We start from the raw sequence: 22,073 nt of genomic DNA, 5'->3' as shown, positions 1-22,073 counted from the left end.
GGATTAATACACACACTTACATACCTTATTTGTGAATTGATCAGAGCAACACCAAACAGTGATGATTTTACTATCACACAGACCAATAGCAGCAGTGTCAAGGAAGCGTTCCTATTACCAAGGCTAAGCAGTTGTCCAGGTCACTAGTCAATCACAAGGCTAAAACACATATAGACCACCTTACACTCACATTCATACCTACAGACAATTTAGTTTCCAGTTCACCTAACCTTCTTGTCTTTTATACTTTTTAGAAAACACAGGGAGAACACGCACACTCCCAAGCAGCCGGGTAATTTTTCCCTTTGGATTTTACCTACTACACAAGAAGTAGTTGCTGAAACTGATTTCATTTTCTACTGCTAGAAATACAGGCTGATGTTGATCCCATTTTCCTCATTTCCATGTTTGTCTGCATAGAAAGCCTGTTTGCAGCTGAACTTGCAGGCAAAATTACGCATCAACAGCCATTACTGTAAATGTGCTAGGTTTGACATACATTTTTCTGCTTCCTATTCCATTGGTTCTGGAGCTAAAACTCTTCTGGCTCAACAGTCCAACAGCACAACTTATATACCAGTGTTGACAGTTAGTTACCATATTAAAAAGTTAGATTACCATGTCCTTTCTGATTATAAAGCAGGTCTATATATATAAATACTGCGAAAGTATCAAAATGCAGACTCCAAGGATAAATGCACACAGGCTGTATTCAGAAATGGTGCCTTTAATTGAGCCATCAGGACTTCCGTATTGGTGTGATGTCACAACTAAATATAGGTAAAGTGCCGCTATAGCCATCACCAGGCTGCAATTATGGTGCAGATACACCAAGAATAGAGATGCGGAGGACCGAAACGCTGGCCAATCAGAGCCCCTTCTTGCATTGTTCCATAGACAACACACTTACATATGTCACATTCCAATTAGCAGCGGCCTCAAGCTACACTGGGAACAATCTAAGTGAAACAGATGCCTGGTGAGCCTTCCCTCATTAAAAGAGTTGATACATCAGTGGTTTGTACCGTGGAGCCTGGAGAAATGCTTCATTGGGTGCAAATATTGATTCTGTTTACTCTCTCCCTGTAGGATGCATGTTGTAGATCCATATGGTTGAATATTGGCTCTGATTAATGATCAAAGACTGAGGTCATTTAGATTGTGTATGTCAACAGTGGTCATAGGACTCATTAAGTTTTACATAAAAAAAAGTTTATTACTGTGTTCATTTTGAATCTGTGTTCATTTTGAATATTAAAAAGTGCATTTCTTTAAAATCAATAATATCAATATCTGGGTGAAAAGATAGCAAGTGGAGTGCAAACACTCCATTTATTGTTTGTTTTATTACTAAAAGGGACCGCAGCTCATTTATGCTTTCTTGCATCTTCATATTTCTGAGCTGTGTAAACAATGTTATCTTACAGCAATAACATTGTCTACTTGTTAAATGCAGTCAACTGTTTATTATTAATTGCAGTAGTAAAAACTATGATTTTTGAAGAAAAAAGAAGAAGAAACCATAAGCATTAATTTCCCAATGTTCCAGACGGTAACACACATAAATGAATGTTATATATTTCTCTCTGTGTATTTATCTTTTATAGTTTGTAACATCTCTGCCAGGATCCCACCAATCCAGATCATGTTGTGTGTTATGCAACAATCATTTCAACATTAGCCTCTGACATGTTTTGGTTCCGAACTTCCCAAACAGCTGTGGTTCTATAAATTCCCATGTATTTCAAGACATTAATGAAAAAGGGGGTTGGGGTGTAGCGCCTTGTTATTTACAGAACTTGATTTTTCATCCAACGATGAGCATCCTGCTCATTGGTGGTGGTGTGTTCACTGCCATTCCCGCTGTGGAGCTCTTCTCACATCTCGCATGTTTGTGAAGCTGCTAAAGGCATGGGAGATAAATGGTGTTGATTAAGAGACTGTGTCAACATCATCTTCTGCCTGCTCTCTGCTTGCTGCTCAAGAAGGCAGGAAGCTCCTTGGAGAGGCAGGAGGAAAATCTGTTTGGAAAATTTGTGGATGTGTAGCATGTCCATGAGGACATATGTGGATATAAATGTTGAAAAAAAGGGACCCACACACACACACACACACGTGGATATGTGTCATTGTTTAGCTGTGTAGAGCTCATGTTTTCCATGTCACCAAGTGTACAAGAAATAAAATGGTCACAGAGATGCGTGTGAGCCGCTTTATTAGATTAGGGTAGCAAATTGATTGTAAGTGTGTAGTTGTCTCTATCGGAAAGTGCCACTGATTGCGGAGGCGGGTAAGCGTGCTGTTGCCTAATTTGATCACTCAGCAGCTAATGCAATCTGCGTTACGGTAGCTATTGCCGATTGGGATAAATGTGCCAGTAGGCGGAGCAGGAATGGGGAGTTGGAGGAAATTTATACTTCTGGAGATTGCACACAGCAATGTGATTACTAGAAGTTACAGAGTGACAAAGCTCCGAGCCCTAGCCATTCACCCCCCATATGTCCATACGTTCTCAGAAACCACTAGGTTCTAACATAAAGATTTGACCATTATTTTTAATGGAATAATAGTAAAACAAACTGAACATGCATTTTTTTTGCAACAACAAGCTAGAAAATGGGAAGCATGAAACAATTACTAAAAAGGTAGTCTCGCTTTGCCAAACCCTCCTCCAAAGCGCGGTGAAGGAGAGTCTGGCTACTCCACATAGCATTCAGGGATAGAAGGAGAAGGTGCTCTGTTTTTGAACCTGTTTTTGTGGAACGTGTACATTTTTAAGTTGTTTTAGTCATGAAACAGTCTGCTAGTCTAGCTAGCTGTCTGGATTTTCCTTGTAGAGATATGAGAAAAGGTTAATCAGTTATAACGAGTTTAAAATGCCAACACAAAGGAAGCCCAAGGCAACGGATATCTGGCCTAAATGAGTGAAATCCCGCTGATTTTCTGGTGGCAACAGAGCAATCCCAGAAGTAGAACGTCAATGATATAGAGACTATCGGAAGGGAAACGTTTACATTACGTACATAGTAAATATACCCCTGTCCATGCATGAAGCAGAGGTCAAAGAAAATTTAAGTTCCATTAATCAAACACTTATTTAGATATGTTTCATTGCTTTTCCTATATAATAAAACATCTTAATGTTTCAAAACCTACTTTGTTTACATTAGCTTACAGTTTTTGTCTCTTTCTCTCTGACGCATTGCTGCGCAGTGCATTAGCGCCTTCAATTGTTACTTGTTACATACTGTACATCACCATGTCAGTCATGTCACATCGGTTTGTGTCCCTCCTTTGTCTTAGGTACACACTGTAAGAAAATAAAAATACAGGAAACCACTTATCGAAACATTTCTCTGCAAAAGCACCCCAGGGTAACTCCTTTTTTATGTCCATGTGGTGCTTCCATCACTTTTTTTCTTTGCATCAATCAACTCTGCGTCAGAGGCTAATTGCATAATAGTGTAAGCTGGGCATGGAGCATAGAAGAATGCCCTTTATTATCACCATACACATGTATAACGATATTAAAAGCAAATCCAGTGCCAACATGTATGTAAAATAACTATAGCAACAAGGAATAAAATAAGTAGTGAAAGGAAAAAAAAAGGGGGGTAAGACGCACAGTTCTGAGACGCTAGATACATATATAAAATAAATAGGGTTTTATATACAGTGTGATGTGCAGTGTGGTGTATTGCATATTATTTAAAAATTTCCAAATGTGGTCATCATATTCCTTGAGTAATAGATATTGGACAACGAGAGTATTGATTAATCTGTGTTGTGTGGTTGAATTCCGATTGACCTCATATGAGATGGGCTAGAGAAAGAAAGAGCTGGTTATCACAGTGATAATAAGAGTCCTGCCTGTCCCCTGTCCACTCCCATTAACCCACTTTTGAACCCAAATGCCACATTAGCATTCCTGAGACCCGGTCCCACAGTGGCATCACACTGACAGTTCTCATACCTGCACTGCCTGTAGATCAACTATTCAGACAGAACAGCAGCTCCCATCATGGTTTATGCATTTCTTCACTCTTCATGGATATTTAACAGTATTTAGAAAATGGCACACAGTAGAAGATGTGTACAGTGCAATAATGCTCTGTTTAAAGAAAGATCTCTGTTTCTGTTTAGTCCTACCGGCTTGACTTAAGAAGATGACAAAGAGAATTAAGAGTACAAGTTTGTAGTCCACAAAGCACAAGAGTCTGCTTTTAGGTTATTTCCAACATTAGTCTGTGTCCACATATGGTAAGGTCCGTTACCCTCTGCTTTCTTTGTGTTGGCATTCTAAAAGATTTATGAGGACTATGGTTAACTGCTCCTCAGATTTCTACAGGTTAAATCCAGACTGCTAGCTAGAGTATCCGTCCAATTTAAGTTGTCTGTTGCACTACAACTTTTGAACTTACACATTTTCAAATAAAACAAGTTCCTTCCCGGGGCTTTTTTTGCAGTAGTACCATGGCTTGTGATTGGTTTAAAGAAATGCCAATAAACCAGAGCACATTTTTCTCCCCTCCTGGAATGCTGTGTGGACTAGCCAGACCCTCTGGAAGAAGGTATGCAAGACTATCTCCAACAGGATTGACAGATATTTGGGACTTCTAAAGGCTTGGTGTAGCACGTTTGATGCTGAGTACCATTGTAAGGTGTCACAACTGGCAAAGAGGGCCTTTGTTCCTGAGAGGACAATGAAAGCTGTGCTTCATCCATCACCTTTCACCGCTACACGTCCACTATCAAAGCGCATGCATGTTGCGGTGAGCAGTATCATCCAGCTGGGAAAAGGGCCTTGGCCGTAAGTGGTTTAGTGGCTCTATCAAATGTGATTCTTTTCTTATCTTTCATTATTAAATTTTTTTCAAAACTCTTTTTTCCTAGGATTTTTTTCAAGAACAACAAATTTCAGTGCAATTGTGATTTGTGTATAGGACAACAATAAGATAAAATTTAAACAAAAGAATGACAGTGGAGTTAGCATTGATGCACTAGAGTTTCTCCATCTTCCATAGTTTCCAGTAAAGTTGATCTAAAGGGCTCCAAACATTTGTTTCACCCAAAATTCAGGCAGAACCTAGTCATATATATATATATATATATACTACAACCAGATACAGATCAGAACCAAGATATTAAAAGAGACAAATAAACCGGATTGACAAAAAAGCTGAGACACTGTTCACCCAAAAAAACTATGCTGGCTTGAATTTTTTTGAGTGGCAGTATATTGAATACTTGAATGAATACATTTGTTAAGGCTTATTGTGTATTTGTTTACACTTTAAGTATTCATTCAATTAAGGAGTTTTTGAGGCAGTTTGATCAGTCATCATTGTTAAAGGCCTATTACTTACCTTTACTCGGTACTATACTCTTTACTACTTCTTTTTACTGAATCATTTTTCTTGTGTTTGGTATGTGATTTTTTTAAGACATTAGTCCTTTCCACATTACATTGTTTTGTGTATTTGTCAATACTACAACACCTTGTCAAGGCAGTCAAAGGCTCAACACCACAGCAAGCACTGCATGTCTTTACGTCCAATGTCTGCTCTTGGGCAGTGTTCTTGTTTGTCCGCAGGGTCTAGAAAAATTAGAAAACAGGAGGAAAGGTTAGTGTTCAACAAAAAAGATGTCAAAGTGTCAGGCAGTCAAACAGCCCTGTGAGTCCCCTGACAAATGATTAAAATTGATGTTTTCCCATTTGGTCTAGCACATATAAAGTAAAATGAGCTTGGCCTTTCTCTGAAAAGAAATTTGAGGATCAGGACTGATACCCAGGCTATGCCACAACCAAAACTAGAAAAATACAGACCGATAACGAGACAGATAATGAGAAATGAATGTGGTGTACAGGCTTCCGGAAGCAAGTGGACATTTTACAGCTGATAAAATGCTACAGGCAAACCTTCCCTTCTGACCCGAGGTCCGTCACAAATGCCAACCGATTGTTCCTCTATGTACTGAAGTTAAGACAGCTAACAGGACGACTCAATTTATTAATGCCATGCAGGAAGCAGTCGCTCAGAGGAATGAGGCAGAGCGGAGTGTGAAATACTATAAAAATGTTCATGGCACTGAGCGGTTTGCTGAGCAGTATGGCAGGAGGGGATGGGATGCACCCGAGTGCAATGAAGAGTGCCACATGAGCAGAGGCGTGAAGAGCACGTTTTGCCATGTAGACCGCTAGACATCCTCCTCCTCTGGTCTTGTGTGTGTGTGCGTTTGCGTGTGCGTGCTTGTGTGTGCGCACGTGTGTGCAATTATTTGTTCTTATATTTAAGGTTTATGGCATGTAGCTCACCTACTAAGTTCAAGCCTGGAGGAGCAGATACACTTTGCAGCAGTAATCCGGTGAGCTGTCTTGCAGCTCAGAGACAATGACCTTGAAGGCAGATCTAAAATAAAGTGAATAACATACAGATGAGGCCCTGAATATGTGACACAGGTCAACTCTGTAAATACTACAGCTAAGAGATAAACTGTCTTGGAAGTATTATTGCTGTCATTTTTTCTCTTGTCTATTCCAGCCCTGAAGATATTCCTTCTTGTTGTAAGAGAGGGGGACACACAATTCACATTCTTTGTTCTGTGTTAAATTCATTCACTCCAGGCTCCACTGACACCTGGTAATGTGATTTGTATCTGAATACAATATCTGGATAATGACATCTAAATCGTAGGCCAATTAATTTTCATCTGATAATTTTTCCGTATCTGCGTTCTGCCCATAATGTGATTTATATCTCAATGCAGACTGATCTCATGAAATGGCGTATGTATGACACGGCAATTTGTATGCCTTTATTGGCGGGTTATCAAGTCGCATACGCCGTTTGGCCTCCATTAACTTACATTACCTTGCGATTGCGTGTGGATTTACGCTGTAGTTTGAAAGGGCGAAAATCTGCGTAAGGAGGTTGGTTGGGGTGGTTGATGGGTAAAACACAGGTCTTTTACCCAGGAGGCCGGGGATTGTGTACTGTGTGTTAGGTTTCCTAAAGTCAACTGTTGCTTTCTTCTTTTCCTAAACCCAACCCTAGTGTCACTTTTCCTAAACTCAACCGTTGCCATCTTATTGTGATAACACATCAAGTGGCGTGTATGTTTACGTCCTCTGCATAGAGCGTAGACATACACGCGGCTCAAAATGCGTACAGATAACATGCCACTTGGCTTAAGTCTAAGATATTGATGGGGGTCTCACCTTTCTTAAATCCCAATGTCAAGTAAAAGACTTGCTTGCTACTGCTACTACTTGTATATTTTCAAGGGATTTCTTCAAGGGATAGTTCAGATATTTTGAAGTGGGGTATGAAGTTAGTGCATTACTACTTTCAGTAGATGGTGTTCATTTGCTGCTGCCCCCTGTCAACAGCAGTACCTTACTTTGCTACTGTGTCAGTTTGCCATCTACTGTAGGTAATACATTTACTTTAGATAAGTACCACACACTACCCTACTTCAAACATCCAAACTATCCCTTTAAGCTAGCAGGAACATGTGAGTTAGGTCACCTTTAAATTTGCTGGGGAGCTCAGAACAGATTGCATTTACACCTGGCTGAAATCCGATGGGGTTCCAATGACAATGTGTTCTACTTGCATTAGTTTCTTAGTGCCAGAACTGTCTCCGCAGCGCGGTGGAGTATGGTCTGGCTACGTCACACATAGGGCTTTTCCCAGTTCCCAAATTTTTACCTCCTCGAATCCTCGGCTCAAATAACCCGTCTTGGGCGGTTCTGAGCTCAGGACCACAGACTTACAGTCAGTGCTCAGGAAAGCTGAGCAGCTAAAGCAGCTAAAGTGGCACTGCAAAATGGTCTCGGGAGGGTAGTTGTTGTGGAACATTTGCAACCCGCAAAAGAACACGCCAAATACTATATTGAATGATGTTATGTTTTCACACACATTACAGTAACGTAAGCTATTTTTATGAGCAGGATACTTTGTTAAACGTATTTTAGTCTTACCAGTGTATCGCCATGTGTACTTCGTCCCCCAAATGGACCCTAAACATCCCAGTTAAACAGAAAAGTATGTAAACATATTCTTTGTAAATCTTTAAAATCATTCCTCAAAACAACCAAGCAGGCTTGCCTTATTGCACAATCCAAATTTTCTTTTAAGCTCGTCATTTTCAGTATGTAGCTTGCTAGCTCAAAGCTTATTGTGTCTCAAAGCGAAAGGACTTCAGGAACACACAGAGAGCAGAAGGTGAGGGACGTGCCGGATGTCAGGCAATTGTCCTGGAAATGTACATCCAGTGATGACTAGCTTGCATGTACACCCTGTGTTAACATGTTTTTCCTCGTCCAGAGGTAACTTTGTACTAAAAAGACTTCATTTTGATTTGGCTAACCCAGACTGATGAAACCTTTATATTAGTTTCAGCTGAGCATGCTTAGATTTTGTCTCTCCATTACTAACATTAGAGTTGTATTAGGAAGGGATCTCTTCAAATGGGAATGCCATGGACAGATCTTGTAAAATGTGGACCTTATCTTTAAGATGTACGTTTTCTCTAGGACTTTATTATTATTAGTAAAATATCCCAGATTTTATTTAGCTGTTGCTGTTGTACTGCTTTTGGTGTGTAACGAAGCCAGATTGTTGTTTTCATGCTGATAACGGTCAACACGCATTCATTATATTCACTATATTATGTAATATAATATCAGTGCAGTGCCAGAAACCAGTGAAATAATAATAATATTATTGAAGCCCTTTCTATATCTATAGACAAAGAAAGGGCTTCAATTTATTGTGTGTGTGTGTTGCTTGGCCTTTGCACATGTCTTTTAAGTGGAGAGAATGTAGAGTACTATAAATAGTTTTCTTGAAACGTTTACACATTGAGTGGGAATTCGAAGTTGTCACAGATATATTCCCCACGCCATAACTTGGTTTACATAAGTGTGTGTGCGCGTGTACATGTGTGTCTCTCGTCACTTCATCTGACCGTTTTAACCGGATGATGGTCTGCAATCGAGGGTGCTCTGTGTTTGCTGTACATTAATAACGTGACATAACGGCATCACTCTGCCACTGTTGAGAACAGAACAATCTACCGCTCCTTCATTCATCTCCCTCCTGTCAACCAGCACAGCCTCAGCTATGAGGAAGACTTTCATATGGATCCACTGTCCCCTGAGACTCGTTTGCAGCTTATTGTTCTCCATATTCTCACGTCTGGGGAACTTTTTTCATATTCGGCTGACAATGAAGATAAATAGTTTCACTGTTTTATGTGGAAAGCACGGAACACATTTAAATTTTCTTTTTTCCCTGATTAATTTGCATGTATGCTCCTTTTCTGTTTTTCTCCACCCATGGGCTGTATGTTTTGTTGTTTACTTTAGTAGTTGTAATGATGTTGAGATTTAAACAAGCACTTCTGCCTATAGCTTGTGCAAAATGTTTACAACTATGTCACTTGGTAATTATGCTTTTATTTCCGCTGTCTCTTCAGATAGATGGATTTTTCTATCTATTTTGGCCAAGATTGTGAGTTTTGTTTAATCTGATAACACTGGGATCCGGTCTGTTGGTAACCAAGGGAATGTACTAAAATTTCTTTTTTGTATGGTGTTTTTTGTGGCATTAAGATCATTTTCAACTCTTACAAATCCAAATAGCCTGATGAAGCTAACTTAGGGGAAAACCTTTTTTGGGAAGGATGAAAACAGTTAGCCTAAAGAAGGATATGTTTGTAAATTGGTTTTAATAGAGTTTCTAAAAGTTAAATGCATTCCCATTTTCAAGACAAGTGGGATTCCTCTCTTTGGTGAAGGAACCACTAGACCAAGACTGCGTTTTTGAATATCCAACAAATTCAGAGAGCAGTTCTTCTGAGCATTAGCAAATCAACAGTTGACATAATAATGACCATAAAAAGTTGTCCTGGTACAAAAACGTGTCCTCAAAATCACTCCTAAACAGAACACATAGCTGTGCCTTGTACCTGCAGGGAACATTTGTTTTAAAAAAAGAAATGATTTTTAGGAAAATAAGATAAGTCATGTCTCTTGTTCACATCATTTTATCATTGCTAACTGGCCAAATTAATGAGGAATATTTGTATTGAGGTTGGGCACGTACAGTGCCCTAAGATGATCAGTTTTACTTGAGGCCACTTTTCTTATTTTGTGCTATAAAACATTGCAGACTCCTTTTTTTTATAAATCATAAAAAAATGATGTAGTCGTGATTTGTACGTTTTTAATAGAAAGAAAACACCTCTTACAAATGAGTGGGAGACAGGACGCAGACATCTCAATAACCCACAGTAACACTGGTGGAATTTGTTCTTTTTTAATTTTGGTTGTTTGAGAGAACTCCTGTGCTTCAAAAGACATTTGGCAGCCACTCCACACTCCCCCACATCTTGTGCAATCCCTCAGATTATCAAAGTATCCGGTCTCCATGGAAAACAGAGAGGGGGATCTTTGGCAGAGGCAGTTGCCCTGGCAACAAGCTCAGTTAAATTGGCTGTCCAGAGCAGAGGTACAACATAACTGACTAAACCACATAACTGGAAGTTGGCAGACAGTAGACAGGTTGGAGGGCCTACCTGTCTTGGACCAGCGAGACAACCAGAGAATAGTGTGAACAATCTGTTTTAAAGGATAGATTGGCACTAATAGATCTTTGTTCCTCTCACTCTGATTACGAGTCTGAAGTATGGTGCTATCTGAACTGTAAGAGTTTCCCAAAAGAATTATTCTCTTTTCTTAAAGTTTACCTCCTTTCCCTTGTTCTAGAAACTCTAGATTATTGTGCTGTAATAATGAGTTCATTAAAAGTATGAAATGTCTTTCTGCTGCTAACACACACTACAACTTTTGACAGTGAAACATACATTAGTAATGCGTCATCTTGTCTTGCATGTCCTTCTTCTGTTTTATGTGAACATGGGCCTCCAAGCTGCTGTTGTTCACACCATATTGGGTTGCGGGCGACTGAGCTCTTCAGTTTTCTTCACATTTCTCTGCAGCAGTGGCTTTTAGGGATGACTGTCAGGCTGAAGCTACTGTCATGTGTTTCACTGAAGAAGCAGTCAGTGTTGACATTTCCGGCATCTATGTTCCTGTCAGCCCCAGTACAAAATAGATAAAAACTACCTGCCAGGCTGCAGGTTTATCTGAAGACCCATCTCCCTTCCTGGGGTGCTGCGGTAGAACTGACTAATGTTTGAGTATTTTGGGGTTTGAGGCATTCTGCCAGGTAGAGACAATTTATTGATTATCTCTTGTTTGGAGCATCCAATATCTTGAAGACTAAATAATGCATGTAAGTCATGTGGTTTGTCAGCGTAAGTGTTAACCTGAGCAGACCTTCTCAGATTTGATGGTGTTTGATGTTGACTGAAAGCAACTTTGCTGCTGACATACTGCACATATAGCCCTGTCTGGTTTCCTAAGGGAACCTCTCATCCAATTAGTCATTTGTTGACAAGTTGGGAATTTGAACATGGAAAGACCTGAAAGTTAAGGTCCAAGACACAAATATATTGAATGTAGCAGCTCAGCAATACAAGTGTCCATCCATTCAGTGTATCTGTGTCTGAGATTAGTTCTTCTGGCTGGTTATAAGTTAGTTGACTGCCTCTACATCAGGAAATGCTGAATAGTGTTTTCACTACATTTTCATTCACTATTCATTTTCATCAATATACAGGACTTTATAAATTAAACATGGTAGAAAGATTTCCTCCTTTTTAACTAATTTGACAAAACTCTTCAGAAACTGAAAGTTAAAAAAAACCATTAAAGGTAGAGTCAGCAATTCTGGAGAAAGATTGTTGATATTTGAACTTAACATCCAAACAAATACACCTCTCCCGTCAGTGCCCCCTTTTTTTTTTACCTTCCCTCTTGCTCCCACTGCCTTTCTCTTACACATCCCTGACCTTCCCACTGTCCTCTGCACACACGTAAAATGTTTGTGTGGCTCATCCCAAGCTACTTTGTTTGTTTCCCATATGCAGAGCCAGGGCTGTATATAAACAGTGGATTTTATTTTAGCGTGCCCACAGTATGGACGGGTAGCGCTAACTTCACCTTTAAAGTAACAGTACAAAGCAATATCTTTGATGTGTAGCGAAAGCTCAGTGAATTTCAAGAGGGACAAGCAGTGAAAAAGTACTGGAAGTTAAAGTTTTACCGCCAGGGACAGCCCATAATGAGTACCAGAAGTGGAATGACAGTATATAGAAATAGTGATGGAAAGCAGTGAAGTAGACATGCAAATGGAAGTTTTTTTTCCCTCTGACATCGGGCTTTTTTGATGTGGAATTTTTTAGCTATTGAGATACTAATTTAGACTTAGTGAGGTGTGGCCAAATGGCATGGGCTTCGGGTCAGTGTCCTCTGGAGCAAGGTGATGTGCTCTTTAGAGAAGAGAGTTGTAGGAAAAATTGCAATAAGGTGGGAGGTTCTTTGTGTTACACATTTGTCATCTGCATATTTTTTTATTTGAAAAAACGTTTAAATAAAACATGGTATGGATATGTTATGTTCCTGGCCACAAACTGATTAAAATAAATAATATAAAATAAAATAAAATTCTGTCAATCCGTGGAAATTGTCCGTGTCAAATAATCTGAAATGTCAGAATACAAAATAGAAAATGGATTACATAGATCAAATGAAATGATTCACTATAGTTTTTGTCTGCTGATAAACTAACTTCAGTACCTGCAGTGTAATCCATCTTTGAGGTTCTATGATCATTTTCATCAGTCACTCTCAAACTCTGAGCTCACTCAACATTTAAGCCTACATGGATCTAACATACATGACCAAATCTAAGGATCATCTTATGGTAATGTTTACCCCCTTATTTATACTATATCACCTTGTATTTTCAACATGTAGCTGAACGCAACACAAAAAGTAAAATGAGTTTTATTTTATATTGCTCAATATTTCAATGGCCCAATTTGCCTCAAAGGGCTTTACAGCATAGGACACCCTCTGCCCTTTGATCCTCGATTCGAGTGTCATATTGTTGGCTAGACGTTTTTCGGGAATGTAGAATGTAAGGGAAGTTGGCAGGGCCAGAAAGCTGGCCTCGTGAGATTTGAATTTAAACACTGCCAGACAAACATCTGCATGAAGCCAGCTGGTCGGCCTAATGAAGGATCAAACAACATGAAACTGATTTTGTATTGGTGTTGCTTGACTCGTCACCAGCCCACTGGTCGACTGGCCCACCAGGAAAACTCCCACTCCTCCAGATGGCCTGTCTGCCTCTGATTGCCAATATCCATGTAAGCGTTATTCTGAACAACTCAATAACTAAAGCAGTAGCATCATAAGGCAAGAAATGTTCTTAATCATTTAGACTTCAACATTAAACATGATCAGAACCATACCATAAAAAACTGATCACAGAAGAACTGGCTTATTTTCACAAAAAGTTCAAATAACTTTGCCTCCAAAACGTGACTGAAGAAATTACAGTGGCTTGAATAAGTTTACACCCCCATGCTAAAGTTGATTTAAAAAGAGGAATAAAAAAAAACATTTTTGGGAAATTGATCTTAATGCCTTAATTAAAACATTTTAGGAAAATCCAACCTTTTAAGGACACCAATGTTCTTTGGGAATGAATAATGTATTGTAATAAATTAATGGTCTTCCTTAAACTATGCATCCTGATAAAGTTCCCTTGGCCTTTGGAATTAAATTAATCTCATATCATCACATACCCTTCACCATACCTAGAGATAGGCATGGGGACATTTCCATAAGATCATCTCTCAATGCAAATCAAAAAAGCTATTAAGCCAACTGAAATAAAGATTTCCTTCAATCTGGCAATATATCTCATATTACTGCATACTATAACTTGTCTAAACCCAAGAATCACGATTTCTGTTATTTTTAATTTTTTTCTATAAATCTGTTCTTCCTGTATTCTTTATATTCCTGCTCCATCTTTTGGCCTGGGTTTCTATTTCACTGCACCCATAAAACACAGTCATTAGAGCAGGATCAGGCTGAGAGGAGCTCAGAGGGGGCATTCAGATAGGAGCTTTGTCAGCAGAAGGGACTGTTAATTGTTACTATTAGGCTGCCGTTGTGCCACACTAAAAGACCTCTAATAGTGGGTGGCCTATGGTTTAAACATGCTCTTGCCCTGTGGAGATCTATAGCTACTTTAACCCAGATCCAACAGCTTCTGTCTTGGAGCTGACACCAGATCATCCCTCCCTGAATGTTTTCCCCTGGTCCTCGGGCATGGAGGCATGGTGCTCAAACAAATTGTTATCTTTGGTACGTCTTAAAAACATGGCATTAGTCGGAAGATCAGACCCAGTTTCCGTTCCACTCACACTGATTGTGGCCATGGAAGGGAAGTTTGTTTGCCTTCTCGATCACCGCTCTGTTGGCAGTATGTGCAGATTACGGGGGTTAATTAAAAGACTCTAACAGGATTAAACTCCTATTAGCCAATGTACTCTGCCAAAAGAAGATTTTTGCAATACTATTGCTCTGTGGACTATTTATTGTGATGGGTGTCACATTGGCTCAGATTCAGAGTTGAGATAGGCCAGAAAAGCAAGAAATTATCAGCAGGATTTTCTAGTTTATCATTCAAACTTCAGCTTGGTGTTTCAACCCACTGTGTTTCTCATGAACACATGCAGGGCAAAATGAACTCAAAAACGAGGCTGTGTCATGGAGAATTGCGTGCGACCTAATGGGAAGCACATCTAGAATTTTCTATTTGACGTAATAGTACTGTTAAAATAAACATGTTATCAATTAAGTATTGGAACAAGCAGATATTTAGTTTTTTATTTACTACTTTATTTACTACAAATTAATAGAATATCTGAAGAGAGAAAATTAGGCTTCAATTATCTGTCATTGTTGTTTCCTTGTCAGTTGCATTTCATTTTGTGTGTTTGCCATGGCCACATGTTTGCTTTGAGCTGGTGTATGCCCTCTTCTTGTGTGAATGCCAAGGATGGGTACCCATGATTTATTCATAGTGAGGTGGTAGAATGCCTTATGGCTCAATTGTAGGGCTACAAGGCCGGGCTGGCTAGGACTTTGTGAAGGACAACAGAGGAATTGAAGCTTGGTTAAACAAATTTTGTTTCTTCCAGTTGAATTGAATATGAATTTTGATGTTTGGAAAGAATGATTTTCATCATCCATTACGTCTTTTTTATGTTGTGCAGGGTGTTTCTTCTACTCACAGTTCTTTGTTATAATGTGGACAGTCAGTCACTTCATTATTTGACCATTTTCACAATACCAGACTGAACTCATTACTGCTACATTAATCACACCTTTTCCTATCGGTGGACGCAATACTTTTCTTCTGTTGCTGCCTCTTTAATTTTGTCCCGACAACATGAACATATAGAAATTGATTGGCTGCACATGTCTCTATGAGGATGGCATGTGGAACTTAAGCACATTTGTAATGATCTGCCTTGGGTTTCCTGTTTTTGCGAGCTTCGTTATACTGCTGAAACCTAACAAAATGCCACTTCTGCAAAATTTGACATTTGACAGGTCAGAATATATTCACTAATAATTTCTCAGTCCCACTAAATGCCTTCTGGTATCTTGTGCATAGACATTGCAGCGGTGTGTAGCGGACTTATATGGCATGAATTTAAGGTGCTCCGTACATGAGAAGCCTGTAGGAGAAAAGAATATTCTAGTCTCTCACTTAGCCAATGTCCACATCCCCTTCTCCTAATTGCATCTCATTAGATCAGAGATGTGAATATCGCTAACATTAGACTCTTAGATTAAGATCTCAACTACAAGAGGGGATCTGTCTGCCTGTTTAAAATTAATATCTATCCATATTCATGTATTTCCATATCCTTCTTTCCATGCAATGGTTCACTGCATTTTGAAGCTTTAATGGCCAGGACTTATTGACTGCAAACTTCTCCAGTGGTTTTCTTAAAGGCCTTGTGCTTTCTGTTGAATACCCTCTATGTCCCATGGGCCCCCCACCTGAAGGAGGAACCGCTGGGTGCGGGTGCGCTGCCACGCGGGTGGCAGTGAAGTTCAAGGGCCTCAACGGACCAGAGCCGGGCAGCAGAGTCTGGCTCTGGGGACATGGAATGTCACCTCTCTGTGGGGGTAGGAGCCGGAACTAGTGCCGGAGGTGGAGTGCTACCCATTAAACCTGGTCGGGCTTACCTCTACGCACAGTCTGGTTCTGGAACCATACTCATGGATAGAGGTTGGACTCTTTGCTTCTCCGGAGTTGTCCAGGGTGTGAGGCATCGGGCAGGTGTGGGGATACTCCCATGCCCCCGGCTGAGCACTGCTACGTTGGAGTTCACCGGGGTGGTACCAGAGCACCCTAGACCGAAGGTCAATGATCGATTTTATAATTTTTTCATCTGATCCGATGCTGTATGTTTTGGACACTCAGGTAAAGAGAGGGGCGGAGCTGTCAACCGATCATCATCTGGTGGTGAGTTGGGTCAGGGGGTGGGGGAAGACTCTGGTTAGATCTGGTAAGCCCAAATGGGTAGTGAGGGTAAATTGGGAATGTCTGGAGGAGGCCCCTGTCCGTTCGTTGACCTCAACTAAGGTGCTAATATGCCCTCTATGTTAGAGGCAGAGCTGGAGGATGATAGGGGATTATCGTCAGTTTCCCTGGTGGAAGTCGCTAAGGTAGTCCAAAATTCTACAGTGGCCTCCCTGGTAAAGTCTACTCCACGGTGCTGGAAAGGAGGGTTCGGCCGATAGTAGAACCTCGAATTGAAGAGGAACAATGCAGATTCCGTTACCAACTCTTCACTGTTGCAAGGATCTTGGAGGGAGCTTGGGAGTATGCCCAACTGTCCTACATGTGTTTTGTGGATCTGAAGAAGTCGTATGACCGGGTCCCCCAGGAGATACAGTGGGAGGGGCTGTGGGAGAATGGGGTGAGGCTGTCCCTTCTCAGGGCCATCCAATCTCTGTATGGGCAAAGCAAGAGCTGTGTCCGGATTCTTAGCAGTAAGTTGGACTCGTTTCAGTTTTTTTTCTTGTTTTTTGGTCCTCAGCAGGAAACCAATTGAGTGCCTACTCAAGGTAGGGAATCAGTCCTTACCCTGAGTGAAGGAGTTTAAATACCTTGGGGTCTTGTTTGCAGGTCAGTGAACAATGGAGTGGGAAAATGGTCGGAGGATTGGCGCAGCAGGTGCGGAATAACATTTAATGTATCGCACCATTGTGACGAAAAGAGAGCTGAGCCAGGAGGCAAAGCTCTCGATCTACTGGTTTCCGTTTCGTTCCTACCCTCACCAATGGTCATGAAGGCTGGGTCATGACTGAAAGAATGAGCTCCAGGGTACGAGCGGCCAAAATAGGTTTCCTCAGGAGGGTGACTGGCGTCTCCTTTAGAAACAGGGTGAGAAGCTCAGTCATCCGTGAGGACCCTGGGTGCCTTCCTAAGGAGGTGTTCCAGGCACGTCCAGTTGTGAGGAGGCCTTGGAGAAGACCCAGGACTAGGTGGAGCAATTAAATATCCAACTCGGCCTGGGATTGCCTCGGGATCCCCCAGTCGGAGCTGGTTAATGTGGCTTGGGAAAGGAAAGTTAGGGGTCCCCTGCTGGAGCTTGGGAAGGACAGCCGGGGAAAGTATTACTCTAATGACACTGGTGAAATGAAAAGAAAGCTCATTGCTCTTAGCGGTGCTTTCCTGTACCCACAACTGAAACTGAAATAAATAAGTCTGTTTTCACAGCTCAATAATAGACTATTAAAGTTCATACACTTGCAAATGATAAAATTATCCCCCCCAAAAAAAATCATATATCACTAATACACTTAAAATGGACAACTCCTGTTTCAAAACTAGCATTGACACAGAAGCTGTGTGAATCTGTACTATACTTGAGCTCAATGCTAATGTTGGCATGCTAACAAGCTCACAATGACAACATGCTGATGTTTTAGCATGTTTCCATGTTAAGTTTTTTTTTGTTAATCAGCACTAGACCCAATTTAGTCAGCAGGATTCCATTTCATGGCAATCCAATCAATAGTTGTTGAGATATTTCAATGTGGATCAAAGTGAAGAACTACCTGACTTTCTGGGGGAGTTTATAATCCACAGCTGGAAGAGCAGCAACTCTTTTTGCCTCTCACCTCTCGCCAGCTCATCACATCAATTGTGAATGACCTCTAGAGACCACAGTAGTTGCTGACAGTCACTCTGCTTGAAGCTCATCAAATTTTTCTCCTTATTGATTGTACGGGTGAATGAAGAGGTTACAACAAACCCATGTCCTTAACTTCTGCTACTCCAGATCCACAGAATTTATAGAAATGCCATTTTTAGTCTTTAGATCTCTGGTACCTCCACCCACAGCTACCTATGCACACTTCCACCAGGGCTTAGAAGGAAGATGGAGGAGGCCTGGGCTTGCTGAGACGGATGCCGAAAATAGCCCAACTGCAAGCAAAATGGAAAATACACTGTTCTGGGGAAGTGTGTGAGCATAAGGGACAGTCTGAATTGGACACCTCTACCGAGGTGTGAAGTAGAGTTTTTGTCTCTTTTCACAGATAGAAAGGGGAAAAGGAGGTTATGGTGGGTGTGAGGAGGGTGGACTATGTGGCTGTAGTAGAGTCGGAGTAAATGAACCAGGGGAGAGAGAGAACTCAGGGGACTGTCACCAATTGTCACCATGAGTCGCTCAACTTTTGTATAAATCTTTCTTGTTGTGTGTGCTTGGGGTGATAAATCCTCCAGCTATAAATAGATATGCGAGTGTGTCCGTATGTTTGGGTGTGTGTTCTGTACGTAACCCATTGTAATGAAGTGGCTTACACACATAGCTAGGAGCCATGGTCCTTCTCATCTTTCCGTGTGGTCCATGGTAGTTGGAGGCTGTCACTGTGAAAAGAGGGCTGAATGAAAGTTCTGTCTTGCTTTCTTTATTCACCATCACTTCTCAGCTATATCTCACGTTTCTCCCCTGAGGGTGTGGTGTGCTGTCACCGATTCTTTCTGCTGTCAAGACAACACCTTTTTCTGTCATAGGATCGCTAGTTTCTTCACATGATAGTTGGGTGTTTAAAGGAAAATCTACCCTTGGATGGTCTTTCAGTTATTAAAAATTTGTGATACTAAGTTAGATTTTTTTTCTCAAGCTACTTCATCTTTGTCTTAAATGATGATTTCCTGCATTATGAATAACTTTGAACATCACAGAAGCTGCATAAACTATTCACTTTCAAACCTGTTACAGACCAATGGACCAAGACTTTGTGTAGGTTTGTTTTCACATTTTAGTGGAAGCAGGAAGTTGCCTAGGAGCTCTTATTTTCTGAGTCATGTGCAGCCTTAGATCTTGTTATTCTCTCATAAATCCTCCATTGTTTTCCACTGAATCCCAGGGGTTGTGAAGAAGTGTTGTAATTTGCCTTTTTTGTTGCCTACATGTTTCTTCCGCCTGCCTTGCCTACTTTTATTTAAGTTAGTGATTTTCTTTCCTAGAATACCTTCTAACGTCTCCTTGACAACTCCACAGGACCTTTAGTGTCCAGCTGTTTAATGTGTTGGTGGAGAGAGTAATAAACGAAACTGGAGTGAACGTAATGGCCGGGTGGTGCGTTTCTAGTTGAACCAAATAAGCATTTGCCTTTCACTTTATAGCGTATCTTCTAGCTTTGGAGCGGATGATAAGAAATTGTTTTTTTTCTTTTCTGTTATTGATTCCTGCATGTATGGTCGTTCAACATTCATGCAAAACATTGTAGTGTGTAAACAAAAAAGTTTTGAGAGAATTATACCAAAATCTAAAGTGTAGATCTCCTTAAGATTTTTTCTAATAAAACTCTTATGGTTGTTGCAGGCAATATGATCAATGTGATGCCACTTCACGCCTGTATTTTCTCCTCAGAAATAACAACAAAAATAAATCCATTTAAGTAGAAGGATCCAGACTACAGGCCAGTAGCACATCTACCTGTCAGCAAACGTTTCTTTTCTGATTACTAATTCAGATTTCTGATACACTGTACTCAGACAAACACTAGAACAAGGACAAGGTAAAAATGTCCCCTTTATCCGGGTCATTCTCCGGTCAGACCTTTTGAATTTAGCATTTTTGCGTCTTGACTTTGTGAGACTGCTGGCCTCTTGAATGAGATTCTCCATCTTCTCCTGTCTCTTTTTTATTTACTGGCAATCAGCTACAAGAGCCACTGAGCTGAAAACAAACAGAGAGAGATGAGACATGAAAAGAAGAACGAAGCCAACGCACAGATATTTCAAAAAAATGGTTGCTTGATGTCGTGTCTTTCAAGCCACATCTGGAAGTGGAAGATTGTTTGTGTAAGTGTTATTCACCAGACCTGAAGGGATGGAATACATTTCACATACAGCATGAGAGGCTAAAATACTTTATGCAGTGTCAGTATTGAGCTCTTCTGCTGTGCTCAGAGGCCAGGTACTCTGTGGCCATATTTATATTTCAGAGTCAGTTAAGTGATGCAGTAAATCAAGCTCCAGGATGTTGTTATATGTTTACTTTCCTCTTATTGGTATTGCAATTCGAGCAGCTGACAGAGAGGTCAACGGCAATGTAAAAATTCCCTCCCCTAAATCTTTCTGTTTCTGCGTCCCTTAACCCAGCTTCCAAAACCACACACACACACGCACGCACGCACGCATGCACACACACACACACACACACACACACACACACACACACACACACACACACACCAATATACAAACACATCCACAGTGGATGCCTTTTCTCATCATTCCTGATTTACCCAATGTCTAGTTACATTACCATTTAATGAACTTTCCAATAAACTAAGTGTTTTTAGCATCACTCATTTCACAACATTGTGTTCCATTTGTGATATGCTGTTTATGTTCTGTTACCTGAGAAGATGATGAAGCTCATTTTGATTATTACAATTATAGTATTCCTGTGAGGCGGCTTGGTGAGCAATAATAGTAAAAAATGTAATACTTGTATTGATTTTGTGGGAATTTACTGCTTCTTCCAGTGAAGGTAAACTGCTCTAACTATGACCTCCTCACAGCTGGTTATGTCTCTCTCCTGCACTTTTTCAAGCTTGATTACGTTCACACCTCCTTTCTCACATACTCTTTCTGAGGTCCTGTAAATAATTTAAAGTTTCTGTCTATCAAATATATTTCAGTTTAAATTGAACCCTTCCAGGACAGTATAAGGCCTGACATCACAGACCATAATCAACCTAAACTCAAGGAAAGTCTTCTAATTATTCAGTTCTGTTACAACGCTGCTGTACATTGTACAAGTTCAAATTTTTTGTTGCTGTGAGGTAGCCCAGAGAATATTTAAAAGATATGTTATTTTAAGTGGTAGAGTCGACTCACAAACTTATCTCTACACAATCATATTTCTCTAATTAGCATGTATGGCCACCCATAGAGGCTGTAACCATATACAGTAGTTAAATTAGTTGGTGTGTATTCTGAAATTAAAACCTGTATACCTTACTGCTTGGTTGCGCATGAATACAACATTTTGAACATGAGTTATAGTTTTTTGCAGGTGCAACACCATTCGACAATATGTAATCTTATTATCTTACAACATATCTTTTATTTTATTTCCAAATGCATACCACACTGCCTTTTATTCTCTTCAAATAAAAGGCTGTGTGATTTGCATGTGGAAATAAAATAAAGGATGTAATATGTTTAATAGACACATTTCACTGTTGCAAAGTCATTAATTATTAGGAATGATGTTACATAACATAAGGGCCAGGACTTAAAGTGACCCATTTTATAAAACCACTATGAATTTAGAAACAGGTCTGTGGAATATTTTCGGTATAATGGTGTTGATACCAACTGGTTGTTCACTTGCTGGTTCTTTGCCCTGATGGATCAGTGATGAGAGAATGAGTGGGACTGAGTCTGCTCTGATGTGGCAGGGAGGAAGGACTGACCTGTTTTTAGATGGTTCAGTCTCATCCTCCTTCGTATCCTGCCGGACAGCACATTCCAAACCCAGCAGCTCCCGGACACAGACGTAGGTTAAGTGGCTGCATGTTGACTCCATGATAG

General features: G+C 40.4%; 1 protein-coding gene and 1 long non-coding RNA gene across 2 annotated transcripts in view; one reads left to right on the top strand and one right to left on the bottom strand.

The window, feature by feature from the left end:
• tex264a (testis expressed 264, ER-phagy receptor a) overlaps window positions 1–22,073 on the top strand; it is a 61,369-nt gene that overhangs the window by 25,423 nt on the left and 13,873 nt on the right. The gene's annotated exons all lie outside the window — the stretch shown is intronic.
• On the bottom strand, window positions 7,111–21,730 carry LOC117943714. Its single transcript, XR_004656414.1, has 3 exons — window positions 21,720–21,730; window positions 9,437–9,446; window positions 7,111–7,195 (listed from the first exon to the last, which is right to left on the bottom strand). It is a non-coding gene; the product is annotated as an uncharacterized LOC117943714 (long non-coding RNA).

This window comes from Etheostoma cragini, chromosome 4 (assembly GCF_013103735.1).
Source record: "Etheostoma cragini isolate CJK2018 chromosome 4, CSU_Ecrag_1.0, whole genome shotgun sequence".
In the NCBI taxonomy this organism is placed as follows: Eukaryota; Metazoa; Chordata; class Actinopteri; order Perciformes; family Percidae; genus Etheostoma; species Etheostoma cragini.
Note: the sequence above shows the minus strand (reverse complement) of the source record. Positions and strands in the feature narration are given on the sequence as shown.